Source organism: Arachis stenosperma, chromosome 3, assembly GCF_014773155.1.
Source record: "Arachis stenosperma cultivar V10309 chromosome 3, arast.V10309.gnm1.PFL2, whole genome shotgun sequence".
Lineage (NCBI taxonomy): Eukaryota > Viridiplantae > Streptophyta > Magnoliopsida > Fabales > Fabaceae > Arachis > Arachis stenosperma.
Genome location: NC_080379.1, coordinates 37,616,809 through 37,639,334, shown reverse-complemented (window position 1 = coordinate 37,639,334; position 22,526 = coordinate 37,616,809). Strand labels below are relative to the sequence as shown.

General features: G+C 37.3%; 2 non-coding genes across 2 annotated transcripts; one reads left to right on the top strand and one right to left on the bottom strand.

The window, feature by feature from the left end:
* The first annotated feature begins 10,648 nt into the window (after nt 1-10,648).
* LOC130972572 (small nucleolar RNA R71) lies at nt 10,649-10,756 on the top strand. The gene has a single exon (XR_009083734.1). It is a non-coding gene; the product is annotated as a small nucleolar RNA R71 (small nucleolar RNA).
* A 5,788-nt stretch (nt 10,757-16,544) lies between these two features.
* On the bottom strand, nt 16,545-16,652 carry LOC130971389 (small nucleolar RNA R71). The gene has a single exon (XR_009082611.1). It is a non-coding gene; the product is annotated as a small nucleolar RNA R71 (small nucleolar RNA).
* Nucleotides 16,653-22,526: the final 5,874 nt, after the last annotated feature.

The window sequence follows — 22,526 nt, the reverse complement described above, 5'->3', positions numbered from 1 at the left end:
ATTTTTATTTAGACCCGAAACTTTATTATAATGATAATTTTGACCCAATCAATTTATATAATTACTATTTTACCTCTAATAATACCAATTTTAGAATTTTATTTATTTTTCATTTAAGTTACATTTTAACCCTCTTTTTATCCAAAAATGACCATAACACCCTTTTTACTTTTACACCTTTGTTCCATATGATTAAAATCAGTTTTCTAACCTCTTTTTAACCCTTATACATGTGACTTTCATGATCATTTAGTGGTTGGATTTTTAGGGGTGAAAATTTTCATTTTTATCCACTTTTAGTGACTTTTAATGTTTGAAACTTAATCTCCAAGTGCTCCATTATTTTTTTACTGTCCCATACATTTTTCAGAGGCAAATAGCTTCATATATCACTCAAATAACAGTCCAAAAATAGAGAAGTATCTCTAAATTTTCAGAATTAAAAATCAAGTACAAAATCATCACAAAGTGGCTCATATAAACACCAAAAACAAGCACAACCATACTCTAACTCATCCTAACCCTTACCTCTTATTGAATTCAGTTCTTAAACCTTTCATACACTAGAAAACGTGCACACAAGGATAGAAGTGCAGATGGTGATGGTTGACGAGATGGACTTTCTATCGGTAAAGAAATTTAAAAATATAATTGCGTTGTAAGTACAGCTTCTAAACCAACAGAGAATCCTTTCGTGCAAAAGTTTTGGTTGTCACAAGTAACAAACCCCTAATAAAATTGATAACCGAAGTATTCAAACCTTGGGTCGTATTCTCAAGGAATTGCAGGGAGGTGTTCTTATTATTGGTTATGAAAAAAGTATCTTTTTAGGGTTTTAAATAGGTTGTACAAGAAAAGTAAATTGCAAGAAATTAAATTAATAACTAATAAAGCTCTTGGCAAGGTATGAGAAATTAAAGTCCTATCCTAGTTATCCTTATCAGGTGTGATGAGAATTGGACTCTGCTCCCACTTTAGTTAGCCCTTACTAAATAAAGGAAAGTCAAGCAGACTAATTAATTTGATCCTCAAGTCCTAGTCAACTCCTATGGAAAGACTAGAGTTATTAGAGTACAAATTAATCAGCAAAGAATTCCAATTTCAATCAATAGCTGAGTTTGATAACTCAAGTGTTACTAATTACTCAACCAAGGCCAAAGGGTGTAAAAAGCTAAATTAAAGTCATAAATATGAATTACCTCAAATTGCATAAATAAGAGAAATTAAGTATGACATAAGGGTTCATAAATTAAAGTAATAGAATAAATAAAAGTAGAAAATAAATTAAAGGAACATTGAACCTGTAATTTGAAAAGAAGTGACCTAAACATAATAGAAATCCTAAATTCTAATCCTAAGAGAGAGGAGAGAACCCCTCTCTCTAAAAACTACATCTAAAAACCTAAAATTGTGAATTTGTATCCGCTTCTGCTCCATATGAATTGAGTCTCTACATGTTCCCTAGCTTTATTCTGTATTTCTGGGCCAAAAACTGGGTCAAAACGTGGCCCAAAATTGTCCCCAGCGTTTCCTGAATTTTCTGCAGATCGCGCATGTCACGCGTACGCGTCGGTCACGCATACGAGTCGTTTGACAATTTTCCTCTCCACGCGTGTGCGTCAGGCACACGCTCGTGTTGTTTGCGCGAGCTCTAATCCACGTGTCACTGTGATTTTGTCCAAATCGCGCGCTCGCGTCAGCCATGCATGCGTGTCGTTGTTCGCTGGTTGTCTCCTTTATTTCTTGTGCTGCTTCTCTTTTTGCAAGCTTCCTCTCCATTCTCTAAGCCACTCCTGCCCTATGAAGTCTGAAACACTTAACACACGGATCACGGTATCGAATGGTATAAAAGAGAATTAAAATACACAATAAAAAGATCTCTAGGAAGCAGGTTTTCAACCATGGAACAATTTTAGGAAGGAATTGTAAATACATGCTAATCATATGAATAAGTGGGTAAAGACTTGATAAAATCACTCAATTAAACACAATATAAATCATAAAATAATAGTTTATCAACCTCCCCACACTTAAACATTAGCATGTCCTCATGCTTAGCTTAAGGAGATAAAATAAATGAGTAGAGAAAAGCAAGACTCATGAAATGCAACCTATCTATGTGAATGAAACTACATGCAAAATGTTTCTACCTACTTGGTTAAAAGTAAACAAATCTTTCAAGAACAAATATGAACTGGATTTCTCTAATTTCAAATCACAAAATAAAGTACAAATAACTTGCAAGACGAAAATAGCTCATGAAAGCAGGGAACAAGGAGTCGAGCATCAAACCCTCACAAAAAGTGTATCCACTCTAATTGCTCAGGTATTTAAGGTTCGATCTCTCAATTCTCTACTAATCTTGCTTTTTGATGAGCGGATAATTTATACGCTTTTTGGCATTATTTTTACATAGTTTTCAGTATGATTTAGTTAGTTTTTAATATATTTTTATTAGTTTTTAAGCAAAATTCACATTTCTGGACTTTTCTATGAGTTTGTGTATTTTTCTGTGATTTCAGGTATTTTCTGGCTGAAATTGAGGGACCTGAGCAAAAATCTGATTCAGAGGCTGACAAAGGACTGCTGATGCTGTTGGATTCTGACCTCCCTAAACTCGAAATGAATTTTTTGGAGCTACAGAAGTCCAAATGGCGCTCTCTCAACTGCGTTGGAAAGTAGACATCCAGGGCTTTCCAGAAATATATAATAGTTCATACTTTGCCCGAGTTGAGACGACGAAAACTGGTGTTTAACGCCAGCTTTCTGCCCTATTCTGGCGTTAAACGCCAGAAACAAGTTGCAAAGCAGAGTCAAACGCCAGAAACAAGTTACAAACTGGCGTTCAACTCCAAAGAAGACCACTACACGTGAAAGCTTCAATGGTCAGCCCAAGCACACACCAAGTGGGCCCAGAAGTGGATTTCTGCATCATTTACTCATTTCTGTAACCCTAGTAACTAGTTTAGTATAAATAGAACTTTTTACTATTGTATTAGACATCTTTGGATTATCTTTTGATCCTTCGATCACGTTTTGGAGGCTGGCCTCTTGGCCATGCCTGGACCTTCATCACTTATGTATTTTTAACGGTGGAGTTTCTACACACCATAGATTAAGGGTGTGGAGCTTTGCTGTTCCTCGAGTATTAATGCAAAGTACTACTGTTTTCTATTCAATTCATGCTTATTCTTATTCTAAGATATTCATTCGCACACAAGAACATGACGAATGTGATGATTATGTGACACTCATCACCATTCTCACTCATGAACGTGTGATTGACAACCACTTTTGTTCTATATGAAAATAAGTTTGAATGTGTATCTCTTGGATTCCTGGTCCATGCATTTGATTGCCTCTCCTGACAACAGAGCATTCAATTCCTTGCGATCAGAGTCTTCATGATATGAGTTAGAATCCATTGGCAGCATTCTTTAGATCTGGAAAGTCTAAACGTTGTCTGTGGTATTCCAAGTAGGATCTGGGATGGGATGACTGTGACGAGCTTCAAACTCGCGACTATAGGGTGTGGTGACAGATGCAAAAGGATAGTAAATTCTATTCCTACACGATCGAGAATCAACAGCTGATTAGCCATGCGGGAAACCTTAGAGGACCTTTTTCACTGAGAGGATGGGAAGTTACCATTGACAACGGTGACGCTCTATATACAGCTTGCCATAGAAAGGAGTATGAAGGATTGGATGAAGGCAGCAGGAACACAGAGATTCAAGAGGGATGAAGCATCTCCATACACTTATCTGAAATTTCCACCAATGATTTACATAAGTATCTCTATCTTTATTTTACATTTTATTTATATTTTAAATTATTAAAACTCCATAACCATTTGAATCCGCCTGCCTGAGATTTACAAGGTGACCATAACTTGCTTCAAGCCAACAATCTCCGTGGGATCGACCCTTACTCACGTAAAGTTTATTACTTGGACAACCCAGTGCACTTGTTGGTTAGTTGCACGAGGTTGTGAAAAAGAGTGATATTACAATTGTGCGTACCAAGTTGTTGGCGCCATTGATAGGCAAAATTGTGATATACTCTTTTCATAACTTGAACAATTATTAGCAATGGCTCCAAAATCTTGGTGCACACTACTATGGTTCACTCACATTCTTCACAACTTCGCACAACTAACCAGAAAGTGCATTGGGTCGTCCAAGTAATAAACCTTACGTGAGTAAGGGTCGATCCCACAGAGATTTTTGGTATGAAGCAAGCTATGGTGATCTTGTAAATCTCAGTTAGGCGGATAATAAATGGTTATAAAGGTTTTCGAAATTAATAATAAATAAAGCATAAAATAAAGATAGAGATACTTATGTAAATCATTGGTAGGAATTTCAGATAAGTGTATGGAGATGCTGTGTTCCTTCTGAATCTCTGCTTTCCTATTACTTTCATCCAATCCTTTTTACTCCTTTCCATGGCAAGCTATATGTAGGCCATCACCGTTGTCAATGGCTACTTCCCATTCTCTCAGTAAAAATGGTCCAAATGCTCTGTCACAGCACAACTAATCATCTGTCGGTTCTCGATCATGTCGGAATAGAATCCATTGATTCTTTTGCGTCTATCACCACGCCTAACAATCGCGAGTTTGAAGCTCGTCACAGTCATTCAATCCCTGAATCTTATTCGGAATACCATAGACAAGGTTTAGACTTTTTGAATTCTCAAGAATGGCCGCCAAAGGGTTCTAGCTTATACCACGAAGATTCTGATCAAGGAATCTAAGAGATATTCACTCGTTCTAAGGTAGAACGGAAGTGGTTGTCAGTCACGCGTTCATAGGTGAGAATGATGATGAGTGTCACGGATCATCACATCCATCATGTTGAAGTGCAGTCAATATCTTAGAACAAGAATAAGCTGAATTGAATAGAAAATAGTAGTAATTGTATTAAAACTTGAGGTACAGCAGAGCTCCACACCCTTAATCTATGGTGTGCAGAAACTCCACCATTGAAAATACATAAGTGATGGTCCAGGCATGGCCGAATGGCCAGCCTCCACAAAAGACATATGAATTCGAAAATAGGGAAAAGGTCCCCTTGTACAATAGTAAAAAGTTCTATTTATACTAAACTAGCTACTAGGGTTTACAGAAATAAGTCTAAGTGCAGAAATCCACTTCCAGGGCCCACTTTGGTGTGTGCTTGGGCTGAACTTGAGCTTTACACGTGTAGAGGCTTCCCTTGGACTTAAACGCCAAGTTGTAACGTGTTTTTGGCGTTTAACTCTTGTTTGTGACGTGTTTCTGGCGTTTTACTCTAGAATGCAGCATGGAACTGGCGTTGAACGCCAGTTTGTGTCATCTAAGCTCGAACAAAGTATGAACTATTATACATTGATGGAAAGCTTTGGATGTCTACTTTCCAACGCCATTAAAATCACGCCATTTGGAGTTTTGTAGCTCCATAAAATCCATCTCGAGTGAAGGGAGGTCAGAATCCAACAGCATCAGCAGTCCTTTTTCAGCCTCCTACCAGATTTTTGCTCAGGACCCTCAATTTCAGCCAGAAAATACCTGAAATCACAGAAAAATACACAAACTCATAGTAAAGTCCAAAAATGTGAATTTTTCATAAAAACTAATGAAAACATCCCTAAAAGTAGCTAGATCCTACTAAAAATTACCTAAAAACAATGCCAAAAAACGTATAAATTATCCGCTCATCACAACACCAAACTTAAATTGTTGCTTGTCCCCAATCATTTGAAAATCAATTAGGATAAAAAGAAGAAAATATACTATAAATCTCAAAACATCAATGAATATTAGTTCTAACTAGATGAGCGGGACTTGTAGCTTTTTGCTTCTGAACAATTTTGGCATCTCACTTTATCCCTTGAAGTTTAGAATGATTGGCATCCATAGGAACTAAGAGTTCAGATAGTGTTATTGATTCTCCTAGTTAAGTATGTTGATTCTTGAACACAGCTACTTTTATGAGTCTTGGCCGTGGCCCTAAGCACTTTATTTTCCAGTATTACCACCGGATACATAAATGCCACAGACACATGACTGGGTGAACCTTTTCAGATTGTGACTCAGCTTTGCTAAAGTCCCCAATTAGAGGTGTCCAGAGCTCTTAAGCACACTCGTTTTGCTTTGGATCATGACTTTAACTTCTCAGTCTCAAGTTTTTCACTTGGACCTGCATGCCACAAGCACATGGTTAGGGACAGCTTGATTTAGCCACTTAGGCCTGGATTTTATTTCCTTGGGCCCTCCTATCCATTGATGCTCAAAGCCTTGGATCCTTTTTACCCTTGCCTTTTGGTTTTAAGGGCTATTGGCTTTTTCTGCTTGCTTTTTCTTTTTCTTTCTATTTTTTTTCACCATCTTTTTTCGCAAGCTTTTGCTTTTTCACTGCTTTTTCTTACTTCAAGAATCAATTTCATGATTTTTCAGATTATCAATAACATTTCTCTTTTTCATCATTCTTTCAAGAGCCAACAATTTTAACATTCATAAACAACAAGATAAAAAATATGCACTATTCAAGCATTCATTCAGAAAATTAAAAGTATTGTCACCACATCAATATAATTAAACTAATTTCAAGGATGAATTTGAAACTCATGTACTTCTTGTTCTTTTGTATTAAAAACATTTTTCATTTAAGAAAGGTGAAGGATTCATGGAATTATTCATAGCCTTAAGACATAGACACTAGACACTAATGATCATGAAGTAGAGACACAAACATAGACAAACATATAACATAAAAACCGAAAAACAGAGAAATAAGAACAGGAAATGAGTCCACCGTAGTGATGGTGGCGTCTTCTTCTTGAAGGACCAATGATGTCCTTGAGCTCTTCTATGTCTCTTCCTTGCCTTTGTTGCTCCTCCCTCATTGCTCTTTGATCTTCTCTAATCTCATGGAGAATGATGGAGTGCTCTTGGTGTTCCACCATTAATTGGTTCATATCATGACTCAATCCTTCTAGAGAAGTTTTGAGTTGTTCCCAATAGTTGTTTGGAGAAAAGTGCATCCCTTGAGGCATCTCAGGGATTTCTTGATGATGAGCTTCCTCATGCGTCTCTTGAGATCCATGGACGGACTCTCTTGTTTGCTCCCTCCTCTTCTTAGTGATGTTCTTGTCCTCTTTAATGAGGGTGTCTCCTTCTATGACAACTCCAGCTGAGTAGCATAGATGGCAAATAAGATGAGGAAAAGCTAGCCTTGCCATGGTGGAGGACTTTTCGGCTACTTTGTAGAATTCAAGAGAGATGACTTCATGAACTTCTACTTCCTCTCCAATCATGATGCTATGGATCATGATAGCCCGATCCACAGTAACTTTGGATCGGTTGCTAGTGGGGATGATGGAGCGTTGGATGAACTCCAACCATCCTCTAGCCACAGGCTTGAGGTCCAGTCTTCTTAATTGAACCGGCTTGCCTTTTGAGTCTCTTTTCTATTGAGCTCCTTCTACACATATGTCCATAAGGACTTGGTCCAACCTTTGATCAAAGTTGAACCTTCTAGTGTAGGGCCGTGCATCTTCTTGCATTATAGGCAAGTTGAATGCTAACCTTACATTTTTCGGATTGAAATCTAAGTATTTCCCCCAAACCATTGTAAGATAATTCTTTGGGTTCGGGTTCATACTTAGATCATGGTTCCTAGTGATCCATGCATTGGCATAGAACTCTTGAACCATTAGAATTTCGACTTGTTGAATAAGGTTGGTCAGAACTTCCCAACCTCTTCTTTGGATCTCATGTCAGATCTCCGGATACTCATTTTTCTTGAGCATGAAAGGGATCTCAGGGATCACTTTCTTCTTGGCCACAACTTCATAGTAGTGGTCTTGATGGACCTTTGAGATGAATCTCTCCATCTCCCATGACTCGGAGGTGGAAGCTTTTGTCTTTCCTTTTCTCTTTCTAGAGGTTTCTCTGGCCTTAGGTTCCATAAGTGGTTATGGAAAAACAAAAAAAAACTATGCTTTTACCACATCAAACTTAGAATATTTCTCGCCCTCGAGCAAGAGAAGAAAGAATAGAAGAAGAAGAAGAAGAAATGGAAGAGAGGGAGAGAAAGGTGTATTCGGCCAACAGGGAGAAGAGAGGGTTATGTGGTGTGAAAATGAAGAAGGATGGAAGGGTTTATATAGTGGAGGGAGAGGGGGGTAGGTTCGGTTATTTAGGGTGGGTTTGGGTAGGAAAGAGAATTTGAATTTAAAGGTAGGTGGGGTTTATGGGGAAAAGTGGATGGATGTGAGTGGTGAAGATGTGATGGGAAAGAGAAATTGAGGTGATTGGTGATGGGTGTTTGGGGAAGAGTGTTATTGAATTGTGTGAAAGAAGAGAGAGGGTGAGTTAAGGTAGGTGGAGATCCTGTGGGGTCTACAGATCCTGAGGTGATCATGTGGGGTCCACAGATCCTGAAGTGTCAAGGATTTATCATCCCTGCACCAATTAGGCATGTAAAATACCCTCTGCATGCAATCCTGGTGTATAACGCCAGATTGATGCTTGTTTCTGGCGTTAAACGCTAGTTCTATGCTTGTTTTGGGCATTCAACGCCAGTCTGCAGCATGTTTCTGGCGTTGAACGCCAGTTCCATGCTTGTTTCTGGCGTTTAACGCCAGCTCTCCTCAGGGTGTAATCCTGGCGTCTAAATGCCAGACTGTTGCTTATTTCTGGCGTTCAACGCCAGATTCATGCTCTGTTCTGGCGTTGAACGCCAAACGAATGCTCCTTACTGGCGTTTAAACGCCAGTAAGTTCTTCCTCCAGGGTGTTCTATTTCTTCTGCTATTTTTTATTCTGTTTTTAATTTTAGTAATTGTTTTATGACTCCACATGATCATGAACCTAATAAAACATAAAAGAATAATAAAAATATAGATAAATAAAAATTGAGTTGCCTCCCAATAAGCACTTCTTTAATGTCAATAGCTTGACAGTGAGCTCTCATGGAGCTTCACAGATGTTCAGAGCATGATGAGGGCCTCCCAACACCAAACTTAGAGTTTGAATCTGGGGGCTTCTCAACACCAAACTTAGAGCTTGGTTGTGACCTCCCAATACCAAACTTAGAGTTTGATTGTAGGGGCTTTGTTTGACTCTGTATTGAGAGAAGCTTATCGTGCCTCTTTTTCATGTTTACAGAGGGATACCCTTGGGCCTTAAACACAAGGTAGTCCCCATTCAATTGAAGGACTAATTCTCCTCTATTAACATCAATCACAGCTCCTGCTGTGTCTAGGAAGGGTCTTCCAAGAATGATGGATTCATCCTTATCCTTCCTAGTGTCTAAGATTATGAAATCAGCAGGGATGTAAAGGCCTTTAACCTTCACTAACACGTCCTCTACCATTCCATAAGCTTGTCTTATTGACTTGTCTGCCATCTCTAATGAGAATGTGGCAGCCTGTATCTCAAAGATCCCTAGTTTCTCCATTACAGAGAGTGGCATAAGATTTATGCCTGACCCTAGGTCACACAAAGCCTTCTCAAAGGTCATAGTGCCTATGGTACAGGGTATTAAGAATTTACCAGGATCTTATTTCTTTTGAGGTAAAGTTTGTTGACCCCATGTATCTAGTTCACTAATGAACAAGGGAGGTGCATCTTTCCAAGTCTCATTACCAAACAACTTGGCATTCAGCTTCATGATAGCTCCTAGATATTGAGCAACTTGCTCTCCAGTTACATCTTTATCCTCTTCAGAGGAAGAATAGTTTTCAGAGCTCATGAATGGCAGAAGGAGGTTTAAAGGAATCTCTATGGTCTCTATATGAGTCTCAGATTCCTTTAGGTCCTTAATAGGGAACTCCTTCTTGTTTGGGAGACGTCCCATGAGGTCTTCCTCATTGGGATTCACGTCCTCCCCTTCCTCTCTAGGTTCGGCCATGTTGATTATATCAATGGCCTTGCACTCTCTTTTTGGATTCTCTTCTGTATTGCTTGGGAGAGTACTAGGAGGAGTTTCAGTGATTTTCTTACTCAGCTGGCCCATTTGTGCCTCCAAATTTCTGATGGAGGACCTTGTTTCACTCATAAAACTTAAAGTGGCCTTAGACAGATCAGAGACTATGTTTGCTAAGCTAGAGGAGCTCTGCTCAGAATGCTCTGTCTGTTGCTGAGGAGATGGTGGAAAAGGCTTGTTATTGCTAAGCCTCTTCCTTCCACCATTATTAAAGCCTTGTTGAGGCTTTTGTTGATCCTTCCATGAGAAATTTGGATGATTTTTCCATGAGGAATTATAGGTGTTCCCATAGGGTTCACCCATGTAATTCACCCCTGCCATTGCAGGGTTCTCAGGATCATAAGCTTCTTCTTCAGAAGATACCTCTTTAGTACTGTTGGATGTATTTTGCCATCCATTCAGACTTTGAGAAATCATATTGACTTGCTGAGTCAATATTTTGTTCTGAGCCAATATGGCATTCAGAGCATCAATTTCAAGAACTCCCCTCTTCTGAGGCGTCCCATTACTCACAGGATTCCTCTCAGATTGGTTATTTGCAACCATGTCAATGAGTTCTTGAGCTTCTGCAGGCATTTTCTTTAGGTGAATAGATCCACATGCAGAATGGTCCAGTGACATCTTAGAGAACTCAGATAGACCATAATAGAATATATCCAAAATGGTCTACTCTGAAAGCATATCAGAAGGACATCTTTTGGTCATCTGCTTGTATCTTTCCCAAGCTTCATAGAGAGATTCACCATCTTTTTGTTTGAAGGTCTGAACATCCACTCTAAGCTTGCTCAGCTTTTGAGGAGGAAAAAACTTAGCAGAGAAGGCTGTGACCAGCTTATCTCAAGAGTCTAGGCTATCTTAAGGTTGTGAGTCCAACCATGTTCTAGCTCTGTCTCTTACAGCAAAAGGGAAAAGCATGAGCCTGTAGACTTCAGGATCTACTCCATTAGTCTTAACAGTCTCACAGATCTGCAAGAATTCAGTTAAAACTGATAGGGATCTTCTGATGGAAGTCCATGAAACTTGCAGTTCTGTTGCATTAGAGCAACTAGTCGAGGTTTTAGCTCAAAATTGTTTGCTCCAATGGAAGGGATTGAGATGCTTCTTCCATCAAATTTGGAAGGAGGTGTAGTATAGTCACCAAGCATCTTCCTTGCATTATTATTTTTGGCTGCATCTCCTCTTCCTTTTCAAAAATTTCTGTAAAGGTTGTCTTTGGATTGTTGTAATTTAGCTTCTCTTAGTTTCCTTTTCAAAGTCCTTTCAGGTTCAGGATCTGCTTCAACAAGAATGTCCTTGTCCTTGCTCCTGCTCATATGAAAAAGAAGGGAACAGAAAATAATAATAGGGATCCTCTTTACCACAGTAGAGAGATTTCTTTATGTTAGTAGAAGAAGAAAAGAATAGAAGAAGGAAAAGAGGAAAATTCGAACTCAGAGAGGAAGAGGGGGTTCAAATTTTAGGATAAAGAGAAGTGTTAGTAAATGAATGAATAAATAGAAAGAGATGAGAGAGAAGGGTTTTCGAAAATTAACTTAAAATAAAAGAAAAATATTTTTGTTTTTATTTTAAATTAAAGTTAAAATTCGAAAACTAAGAGAAGGAATAAAATCAAAATTAGAATTTGAAATAATTAGTTAATTAAAAGAATTTTGGAAAAGAGGGAGATGATTTTCGAAAATTAGAGAGAGAAAAGTAGTTAGGTGGTTTTGAAAAAGATAAGAAACAAACAAAAAGTCAATTAGTTAGTTGAAAAAGATTTAAAAATCAATTTTGAAAAGATAAGAAGTTAGAAAAGATATTTTGAAATCACATTTTTGAAAAAGATATGATTTGAAAAAGATATTTTAAAAAGATATTATTGAAAAAGATATTTTGAAAAAGATTTAATTTTTTAAAATTAAAATTGATTACTTGACTAACAAGAAACTAAAAGATATGATTCTAAAATTTAAAGATTGAACCTTTCTTAACAAGAGAGTAACAAACTTCAAATTTTTTTGAATCAATCACATTAATTGTTAGTAAAATTTTCGAAACTTTGAAATAAAGATAAGAAAAAGATTTTGAAAAATAATTTTAAATTTTCGAAAATCATAAAAGAAAAATGAAAAAGATTTGATTTTTGAAAAAGATTTTGAAAAGATAGGATTTTTAAAATTGAAAATTTGACTTGACTTATAAGAAATAGCTAAGTTTTAAAAATTTTTTACTAAGTCAACTCAAATTTTTGAAATTTATGAGAGAAAAAAAAGGAGAAGATATTTTTTTTTTATTTTTGAATTTTTAATGATGAGAGAGGAAAACACAAATATGACCCAAAATATGAAAATTTTGGATCAAAACACATGATGCATACAAGAACACTATGAATGTCAATGATGAACACCAAGAACACTTTGAAGATCAAGATGAATATCAAGACTTATTTTTGAAAAAGTTTCAAGAAAAGAAAACATGCAAGACACCAAACTTAGACATTTTTCATGCTTAGACATTATGAATGCAAAAATGCATATGAAAAACAACAAAAAACACAAAAAAGAAAATATCAAGATTAAACAAGAAGACTTACCAAGAACAACTTGAAGATCATGAAGAACACCATGCATGAGTTTTCAAAAAATGCACAAATTTTTAAAGACATGCAATTGACACCAAACTTAAAAATTAACACTAGACTCAAATAAGAAACACAAAATATTTTTGGTTTTTTATGATTTTATTAAAAAATTTTTGTATTTTTTTTCAAAAATTATATTTGGAAAAACACAAATAAAGAAAAAAAAATTTTGAAAGATTTTTGAAAACTTTTTGAAAAGAAAATTACCTAATCTGAGCAACAAGATGAACCGTCAGTTGTCCAAACTCGAACAATCCACGGCAACGGCGCCAAAAACTTGATAGGCAAAATGGTGATTTACTCTTTTCAAAAATTGAATAATTCTTAGCAATGGCTCCAAAAACTTGGTGCACACTACTATGGTTCACTCACATTCTTCACAACTTCGCACAACTAACCAGCAAGTGCACTGGGTCATCCAAGAAATAAACCTTACGTGAGTAAGGGTCGATCCCACGGAGATTGTTGGTATGAAGCAAGCTATGGTCATCTTGTAAATCTCAGTTAGGCGGATAATAAATGGTTATAAAGGTTTTCAAAATTAATAATAAATAAAGCATAAAATAAAGATAGAGATACTTATGTAAATCATTGGTAGAAATTTCAGATAAGTGTATGGAGATGTTGTGTTCCTTTTGAATCTCTGCTTTCCTATTACTTTCATCCAATCCTTCTTACTCCTTTCCATGGCAAGCTATATGTAGGCCATCACCGTTGTCAATGGCTACTTCCCATTCTCTCAGTAAAAATGGTCCAAATGCTCTTTCACAGCACAACTAATCATCTGTCGGTTCTCGATCATGTCGGAATAGAATCCATTGATTCTTTTGCGTCTGTCACCACGCCCAACAATCGCGAGTTTGAAGCTCGTCACAGTCATTCAATCCCTGAATCCTACTCGGAATACCACAGACAAGGTTTAGACTTTTCGAATTCTCAAGAATGGCCGCCAAAGGGTTCTAGCTTATACCACGAAGATTCTGATCAAGGAATCTAAGAGATATTCACTCGTTCTAAGGTAGAACGGAAGTGGTTGTCAGTCACGCGTTCATAGGTGAGAATGATGATGAGTGTCACGGATCATCACATCCATCATGTTGAAGTGCAGTGAATATCTTAGAACAAGAATAAGCTAAATTGAATAGAAAATAGTAGTAATTGCATTAAAACTTGAGGTACAGCAGAGCTCCACACCCTTAATCTATGGTGTGCAGAAACTTCGCCGTTGAAAATACATAAGTGATGGTCCAGGCATGGCCGAATGGCCAGCCTCCACAAAAGACATATGAATTCGAAAATAGGGAAAAAGACCCCTTGTACAATAGTAAAAAGTTCTACTTATACTAAACTAGTTACTAGGGTTTACAGAAATAAGTCTAAGTGCAGAAATCCACTTCCGGGGCCCACTTTGGTGTGTGCTTGGGCTGAGCTTGAGCTTTACACATGCAGAGTCTTCTCTTGGAGTTAAACGCCAAGTTGTAACGTGTTTTTGGCGTTTAACTCTGGTTTGTGACGTGTTTTTGGCGTTTTACTCCAGAATGTAGCATGAAACTGGCGTTGAACGCCAGTTTGCATCATCTAAGCTCAAACAAAGTATGAACTATTATATATTGCTGGAAAGCTCTAGATGTCTACTTTCCAAAGCCGTTGAGAGCAAGCCATTTGGAGTTCTATAGCTCCAGAAAATCCATCTCAAGTGCAGGGAGGTCAGAATCTAACAGTATCAGCAGTCCTTTTTCAGCCTCCTATCAAATTTTTGCTCAGGTCCCTCAATTTCAGCCAGAAAATACCTGAAATCACAGAAAAATACACAAGCTCATAGTAAAGTCCAGAAATGTGAATTTTGCATAAAAACTAATGAAAACATCCCTAAAGGTAGCTAGATCCTACTAAAAACTACCTAAAAACAATGCCAAAAACGTATAAATTATCCGCTCATCAGCCATTGAGATCACAATTTTGTGCATCAAGTTTTTGGCGCCGTTGCCGGAGATTGTTCGAGTTTGGACAACTGACGGTTCATCTTGTTGCTCAGATTAGGTAATTTTCTTCTTATTTTATTTTCAAAAATCTTTCAAAAATTTTTTCTTCTTTTTTCGTTTTTCCAAAGTAATTTTCGAAAAATCCAAAAAAATTAATAAAATCATAAAAACCAAAAATATTTTGTGTTTCTTGTTTGAGTCTAGTGTCAATTTTTAAGTTTGGTGTCAATTGCATGTTCTAATTTTTCTAAAATATTTTCGAAAACTCATGCATGTGTTCTTCATGATCTTCAAGTTGTTCTTGAGAATTTTCTTTGTTTGATCTTGATATTTTCTTGTTTTGTGTCTTTTTTGGTTTTTCATATGCATTTTTGAATTCTTAGTGTCTAAATATTAAAAATTTCTAAGTTTGGTGTCTTGCATGTTTTTCTTTTTTTGAAAATTTTTTTAAAAATAAGTCTTGATGTTCATCTTGATCTTCAAAGTGTTCTTGGTGTTCATCTTGACATTCATAGTGTTCTTGCATGCATCATTGGTTTTGATCCAAAGTTTTCATGTTTTGGGTCATATTTGTGTTTTTCTCTCTCCTCATTAAAAATTCAAAAAAATATATCTTTTCCTTATTTTACTCATAATTTTCGAAATCTTTGGGTTGACTTAATAAAAAATGTTAAAAATAAGTTGTTTCTTGTTAGTCAAGTCAAGATTTCAATTTTAAAAATCTTATCTTTTCAAAACTTTTTCAAAAATCAAATCTTTTTCATTTTTCTTTTATATTTTCGAATTTTTTTAAATTGATTTTCAAAATGTTTTTCTTATCTTTATTTCATAATTTTCGAGAATTTTACTAACAATTAATGTGATTGATTCAAAAATTTAAAGTTTGTTACTTTCTTGTTAAGAAAGGCTCAATCTTTAAATTCTAGAATCATATCTTTTAGTTTCTTGTTAGTCAAGTAATCAATTTTAATTTTAAAAATCAAATTTTTTTAATTTCCTTTTAAAATTTTTTTCAAAATAAATTTCAATCATATCTTTTTTATCATATCTTTTCAATCATATCTTTTCAAACATATCTTTTTCAAATCATATCTTTTTCAAAATCAATTTCAAAATCTTTTCTAACTTCTTATCTTTTCAAAATTGATTTTCAAATCTTTTTCAACTAACTAATTAACTGTTTTGTTTGTTATACTATTTCTTATCTTTCTCAAAACCACCTAACTACTTTTCTCTTTCTAATTTTCGAAAACTCCTCACCCTTTTTCAAAATTTTTTTAATTAACTAATTGTTTCAAATTTTAATTTTAATTTTAATTTTATTTCTTCTTCTTCTCTCTTCTCCTTCTTCTATTCTTTTCTTTTTCTACTCACATAAAGGAATCTCTATACTGTGACATAGAATATTTCTCTTCTTTTTTGTTCTCTTCTTTTTCATATGAGCAGGAGCAAGGACAAGGACATTCTTGTTGAAGCAGATCCTGAACCTGAAAGGACTCTGAAGAGGAAGCTAAGAGAAGCTAAAACACAACACTCTAAAGAGGACTTTACTAAAATTTTCAAAACAGAAGTAGAGATGGCCGAACCCAACAACAATGCAAGGAAGATGCTTGGTGACTTTACTGCACCAAATTCCAACTTACATGGAAGAAGCATCTCAATCCCTGCCATTGGAGCAAACAATTTTGAGTTAAAGCCTCAATTAGTTTCTCTGATGCAACAAAATTACAAGTTTCATGGACTTCTATCAGAAGATCCTTTTCAGTTCTTAACTGAATTCTTGCAGATCTGTGATACTGTTAAGACCAATGGGGTTGATCCCGAGGTCTACAGCCTTATGCTTTTCCCTTTTGCTGTAAGAGACAGAGCTAGAGTATGGTTGGACTCTCAACCTAAAGATAGCCTGAACTCTTGGGATAAGCTGGTCACGGCTTTCTTAGCCAAGTTCTTTCCTCCTCAAAAGCTTAGCAAGCTTAGAGTGGATGTTCAAACTTTCAGACAGAAAGAAGGTGAATCCCTCTATGAAGCTTGGGAGAGATACAAGAAACTAACCAAAAAGTGTCCTTTTGACATGCTTTCAGAATGGACTATCCTGGTTATATTCTATGATGGTCTGTCTGAATTGTCTAAGATGTCATTGGACCATTCTGCAGGTGGATCTATTCACCTGAAAAAATGCCTGCAGAAGCTCAGGAACTCATTGACATGGTTACAAATAACCAGATCATGTACACTTCTAAAAGGAATCCTATGAGTAATGGGACACCTCAAAGGAAGAGAGTTCTTGAAATTGATGCTCTGAATGCCATATTGGCTCAGAACAAAATGTTGACTCAGCAAGTCAATATGATTTCTCAGAGTCTGAATGGATTGCAAAATGCATCCAACAGTATTAAAGAGGCATCTTCTGAAGAAGAAGCTTATGATCATGAGAACCCTGCAATGGCAGAGGTGAATTACATGGGTGAAGCCTATGGAAACACCTATAATCCCTCATGGAGAAATCATCCAAATTTCTCATGGAAGGATCAACAAAGCCTCAACAAGGCTTTAATAATGGTGGAAGAAACAGGTTTAGCAATAGCAAGCCTTTTCCATCATCCTCTCAGCAACAGACAGAGAATTCTGAGCAGAGCCCCTCTAGCTTAGCAAACATAGTCTCTGATCTATCTAAGGCCACTCTAAGTTTCATGAATGAAACAAGGGCCTCCATTAGAAATTTGGAGGCACAAGTGGGCCAGCTGAGTAAAAAAGTCACTGAAACTCCTCCTAGTACTCTCTCAAGCAATACAGAAGAGAACCCCAAAAGAGAGTGCAAGGCCATAACTGTGAGTAACATGGCCGAACTTGGAGAGAGTGGAAAGGCAGTGATTCCTAATGAGGAAGAACTCTTGGGACATTCACTGACCAGTAAGGAGTTCCCAATTGAGTAACCTAAGGAATCTGAGGCTCACCTAGAGACCATAGAGATTCCATTGAACCTCCTTTTATCAATCATGAGCTCTGATGACTATTCATCTTCTGAAGAAAATGAAGACATTGTTGAAGGGCAAGTTGCCCAGTATTTAGGAGCAATCATGAAGCTGAATGCCAAGCTATTTGGTAATGAGACTTGGGAGGATGAGCCTCCATTGCTCATTAATGAACTGAATACCTGGGTTCAGCACACTTTACCTCAAAAGAAACAGGATCCTGGTAAATTATTAATTCCCTGTACCATAGGCACCATGACCTTTGAGAAGGCTCTGTGTGACCTGGGGTCAGGCATAAACTTAATGCCACTCTCTGTAATGGAGAAACTAGAAATCTTTGAGGTATAGGCTGCCAAATTCTCATTAGAGATGGCAGACAAATCCATGAAAAAGGCTTATGGACAGGTAGAGGACGTGCTAATAAAGGTCAAAGGCCTTCACATCCCTGCTGATTTCATAATCCTAGGCACTGGGAAGGATGAGGATAAATCCATCATCCTTGGAAGACCCTTCCTAGCCACAGCAAAGGCTGTGATTGATATGGACAGAGGAGAGTTGGTCCTTCAATTGAATGAGGACTACTTTGTGTTTAAAACTCAATGATCTCCCTCTGCAACCATGGAGAGGAAGCATGAAAAGCTTCCCTCAATACAAAGTCAAACAAAGCCCCCACAGCCAAACTCTAAGTTTGGTGTTGGGAGGCCACAACCAAACTCTAAGTTTGGTGTTGAACCCCCACATTCAAACTCTAAGTTTGGTGTTGGGAGGTCCCAACAATGCTTTGAATATCTGTGAGGCTCCATGAGAGCCCACTGTCAAGCTATTGACATTAAAGAAGCGCTTATTGGGAGGCAACCCAATTTTTTTATCTATGTTATTTTATGTTATTTTATTTTTGTTTTAGGTTGATGATCATGTGGAGTCACAAAAACAATTACAAAAATTTAAAAAAATCAAAAATAGCATTAAAAACAGCACATCCTGGAGGAGAGACTTACTCGCGTTTAAACGCCAGTAAGGGTAGCAGTATGGGCGTTTAACGTCCAGTCTGGCAACATTCTGGGCGTTAAACGCCAGAAACAAGTACCAGACTGGCGTTAAATGCCAGAAACAGTCTACAATCTGGCGTTAAACGCCAGAAACAGATTGCAACCTGGCGTTTAATGCTAGGAAATGAATAAAAGCTTGCATTTAACGCCAGAAACAAGTAGCAATCTGGCGTTAAATGCAAGGATTGCACAGCAAGGGCGTTTTGCACGCCTAATAGGAGCAGGGATGATACATTCTTGACCCCTCAGAATCTGTGGACCCCACAAGATCCCCACCTACCCTACCCCTCTCTCTCTTACCCACCAATCAAATCATATCCTCTTCCCTATATTCTCTTCACCAATCACCTCCATATCTCTTCCCCAAAAAAACCCCACCTACCTCACTTTAAAAATTCAAACACTTTTCCCTCCCAAACCCAACCCTAATGACCGAAACCCTACCCTACCCTCACCCCTATATAAATCCCTCACTAATCCTTCATCTTCCCACAACACAAACACCTTTCCCCCTTCTTGGCCAAATCACATATCTCCATTCATCTCCTCCATTTTCTTCTTCTTCCCCTTCTTTCCTTCTTCTGTTGCTCGAGGATGAGCAAACCTTTTAAGTTTGGTGTGGTAAAAGCATTAGTTTTTTGTTTTTCCATAACCATTTATGGCACCTAAGGCTGGAGAAACCTCTAGAAAGAGGAAAGGGAAGGCAAAAGCTTCCACCTCCGAGCCATGGGAGATGGAGAGATTCATCTCAAAGGTCCATCAAGACCACTTCCATGAAGTTGTGGCCAAGAAGAAGGTGATCCCTGAGGTCCCTTTCATGCTCAAGAAAAATGAGTATCCGGAGATCCGACATGAGATCCGAAGAAGAGGTTGGGAAATTCTTACCAACCCTATTCAACAAGTTAGAATCTTAATGGTTCAAGAGTTCTATGCCAATACATGGATCACTAGAAACCATGATCAAAGTATGAACCCGAATCCAAAGAATTGGCTTAGAGGGGGAAATACTTAGATTTCAGTCCGGAAAATGTAAGATTGGCGTTCCACTTGCCAATTATGCAAGAAAACGCACGTCCCTACACTAGAAGGGTAAACTTTGATCAAAGGTTGGACCAAGTCCTCATGGACATATGTGTGGAAGGAGCTCAATAGAAAAGAGACTCAAGAGGCAATCCGGTTCAATTGAAAAGACCGGACCTTAAGCCTATGGCTAGAGGATGGTTGGAGTTTATCCAATGCTCCATCATTCCTACTAGCAACCGATCTGAAGTGACTGTGGATCGGGCCATCATGATCCATAGTATCATGATTGGGGAGGAAGTGGAAGTTCATGAGATCATACCTCTAGAACTCTACAAGGTGGCTAACAAGTCATCCGCCTTGGCAAGGTTAGCCTTTCCTCATCTCATTTGTCACCTATACAATTTAGCTGGGGTTGACATAGAAGGAGACATCCTCATTGAAGAGGACATGTCCATCACTAAGAAAAGGATGGAGCAAACAAGAGAGCCCATTCATGGATCTCAACAAGAGTATGAGGAAGATCCTCATCAAAAATTCCCTGAGATGCCTCAAGGGATGCAATTTCCTCGACACAACTATTGGGAATAACTCAACACCTCCTTGGAAGGCTTGAGTTACAACATGGACCAACTAAGGGTGGAGCACCAAGAGCACTCCATCATTCTCCATGAGATTAGAGAAGATCAAAGAGCTTTGAGGGAGGAGCAACAAAGACAAGGAAGAGACATAGAGGAGCTTAGGCACTCCATTGGTTCTTCAAGAGAAAGACGCCACCCTCACTAAGGTGGACTCATTCCTTAATCTTCTTGTCTATTTATTTTTTTGTTTTCGGTTTTTATGCTTATTGTATCATCTATGTTTGATTCTTCATTACATGATCATTAGTGTCAAGTGTCTATATCTTAAAGCTATGAATAATTCCATGAATCCTTCACCTCTCTTAAATGAAAAATGTGCTTAATTACAAAAGAACAAGAAGTACTTGGATTTCAAATTTTATCTTGAAATTAGTTTAATTATTTTGATGTGGTGGCAATACTTTTTGTTTTCTGAATGAATGCTTAAACAGTGCATATTTTTTATCTTGTTGTTTATGAATATTAAAATTGTTGGCTCTTGAAAGAATGATGAACAAAGAGAAATGTTATTGATGATCTGAAAAATCATGAAATTGATTCTTGAAGCAAGAAAAAGCAATAAAAAAAAGTAGTGAAAAAAAAAGAGAAAGAAAGAAAAAGAAAAAGCAAGCAGAAAAAGCCAATAGCCCTTTAAACTAAAAGGAAAGGGTAAAAAGGATCTAAGGCTTTGAGCATCAGTGGATAGGAGGGCTCAAGGAAATAAAATCCAGGCCTAAGCGGCTAAATCAAGCTGTCCCTAACCATGTGCTTGTGTCATGAAGGTCCAAGTGAAAAGTTTGAGACTGAGTGGTTAAAGTTGTGATCCAAATCAAAAAGAGTGTGCTTAAGAGCTCTGGACACCTCTAACTGGGGACTTTAGCAAAGCTGAGTCACAATCTGAAAAGGTTCACCCAGTTATGTGTCTGTGGCATTTATGTATCCAGTGGTAATACTAGAAAACAAAGTGCTTAAGGCCACGGCCAAGACTCATAAAGTAGCTGTGTTCAATAATCAACGTACTAAACTAGGAGAATCAATAACACTATCTGAAATTCTGATTTCCTATAGATGCCAATCATTCTGAATTTCAAAGGATAAAGTGAGATGCCAAAACTATTCAGAAGCAAAAAGCTACAAGCCCCGCTCATCTAATTAGAACTAAGTTTCATTGATACTGTGGGATTCATTGTATATTCTCTTCTTTTTATCCTATTTTATTTTTAGTTGCTTGGGGACAAGCAATAATTTAAGTTTGGTGTTGTGATGAGCAGATAATTTATGCGTTTTTTGGCATTGTTTTAACATAGTTTTCAGTATGATTTAGTTAGTTTTTAATATATTTTTATTAATTTTTAAGCAAAATTTACATTTCTAGACTTTTCTATGAGTTTGTGTGTTTTTCTGTGATTTTAGGTATTTTCTGGCTGAAATTGAGGGACCTGAGTAAAAACCTGATTCAGAGGCTGACAAAGGACTGCTGATACTGTTGGATTCTGATCTCCCTGCACTCAAAATAAATTCTTTGGAGCTACAGAAGTCCAAATGGCGCTCTCTTAACTGCGTTGGAAAGTAGACATCCAGGGCTTTCCAGCAATATATAATAGTCCATACTTTACCTGAGTTTAGACGATGCAAACTGGCGTTTAATGCCAGCTTTCTGCCTTATTCTGGCGTTAAACGCCAGAAACAAGTTGCAAAGCAGAGTCAAATGCCAAAAACAAGTTACAAACTGGTGTTCAACTCTAAGAAAGACCTCTACACATGAAAGCTTCAATGCTCAGCCCAAGCACACACTAAGTGGGTCCGGAAGTGGATTTCTGCATCATTTACTCAGTTCTGTAACCCTAGTAACTAGTTTAGTATAAATAAAACTTTTTACTATTGTATTAGACATCTTTGGATCTTTGAATTATCTTTTGATCCTTTGATCATGTTTTGGAGGCTGGCCTCTCGGCCATGCCTGGACCTTCATCACTTATGTATTTTCAACGGTGCAATTTCTACACACCATAGATTAAGGGTGTGGAGCTTTGCTGTTCCTCGAGTATTAACGCAAAGTACTACTGTTTTCTATTCAATTCATGCTTATTCTTATTCTAGGATATTCATTCGCACACAAGAACATGACGAATGTGATGATTATGTGACACTCATCACCATTCTCACTCATGAACGCGTGATTGACAACTACTTCCGTTCTATATGAAAACAAGCTTGAATGTGTATCTCTTGGATTCCTGGTCCATGTGTTTGATTGCCTCTCCTGACAACAGAGCCTTCAATTCCTTGC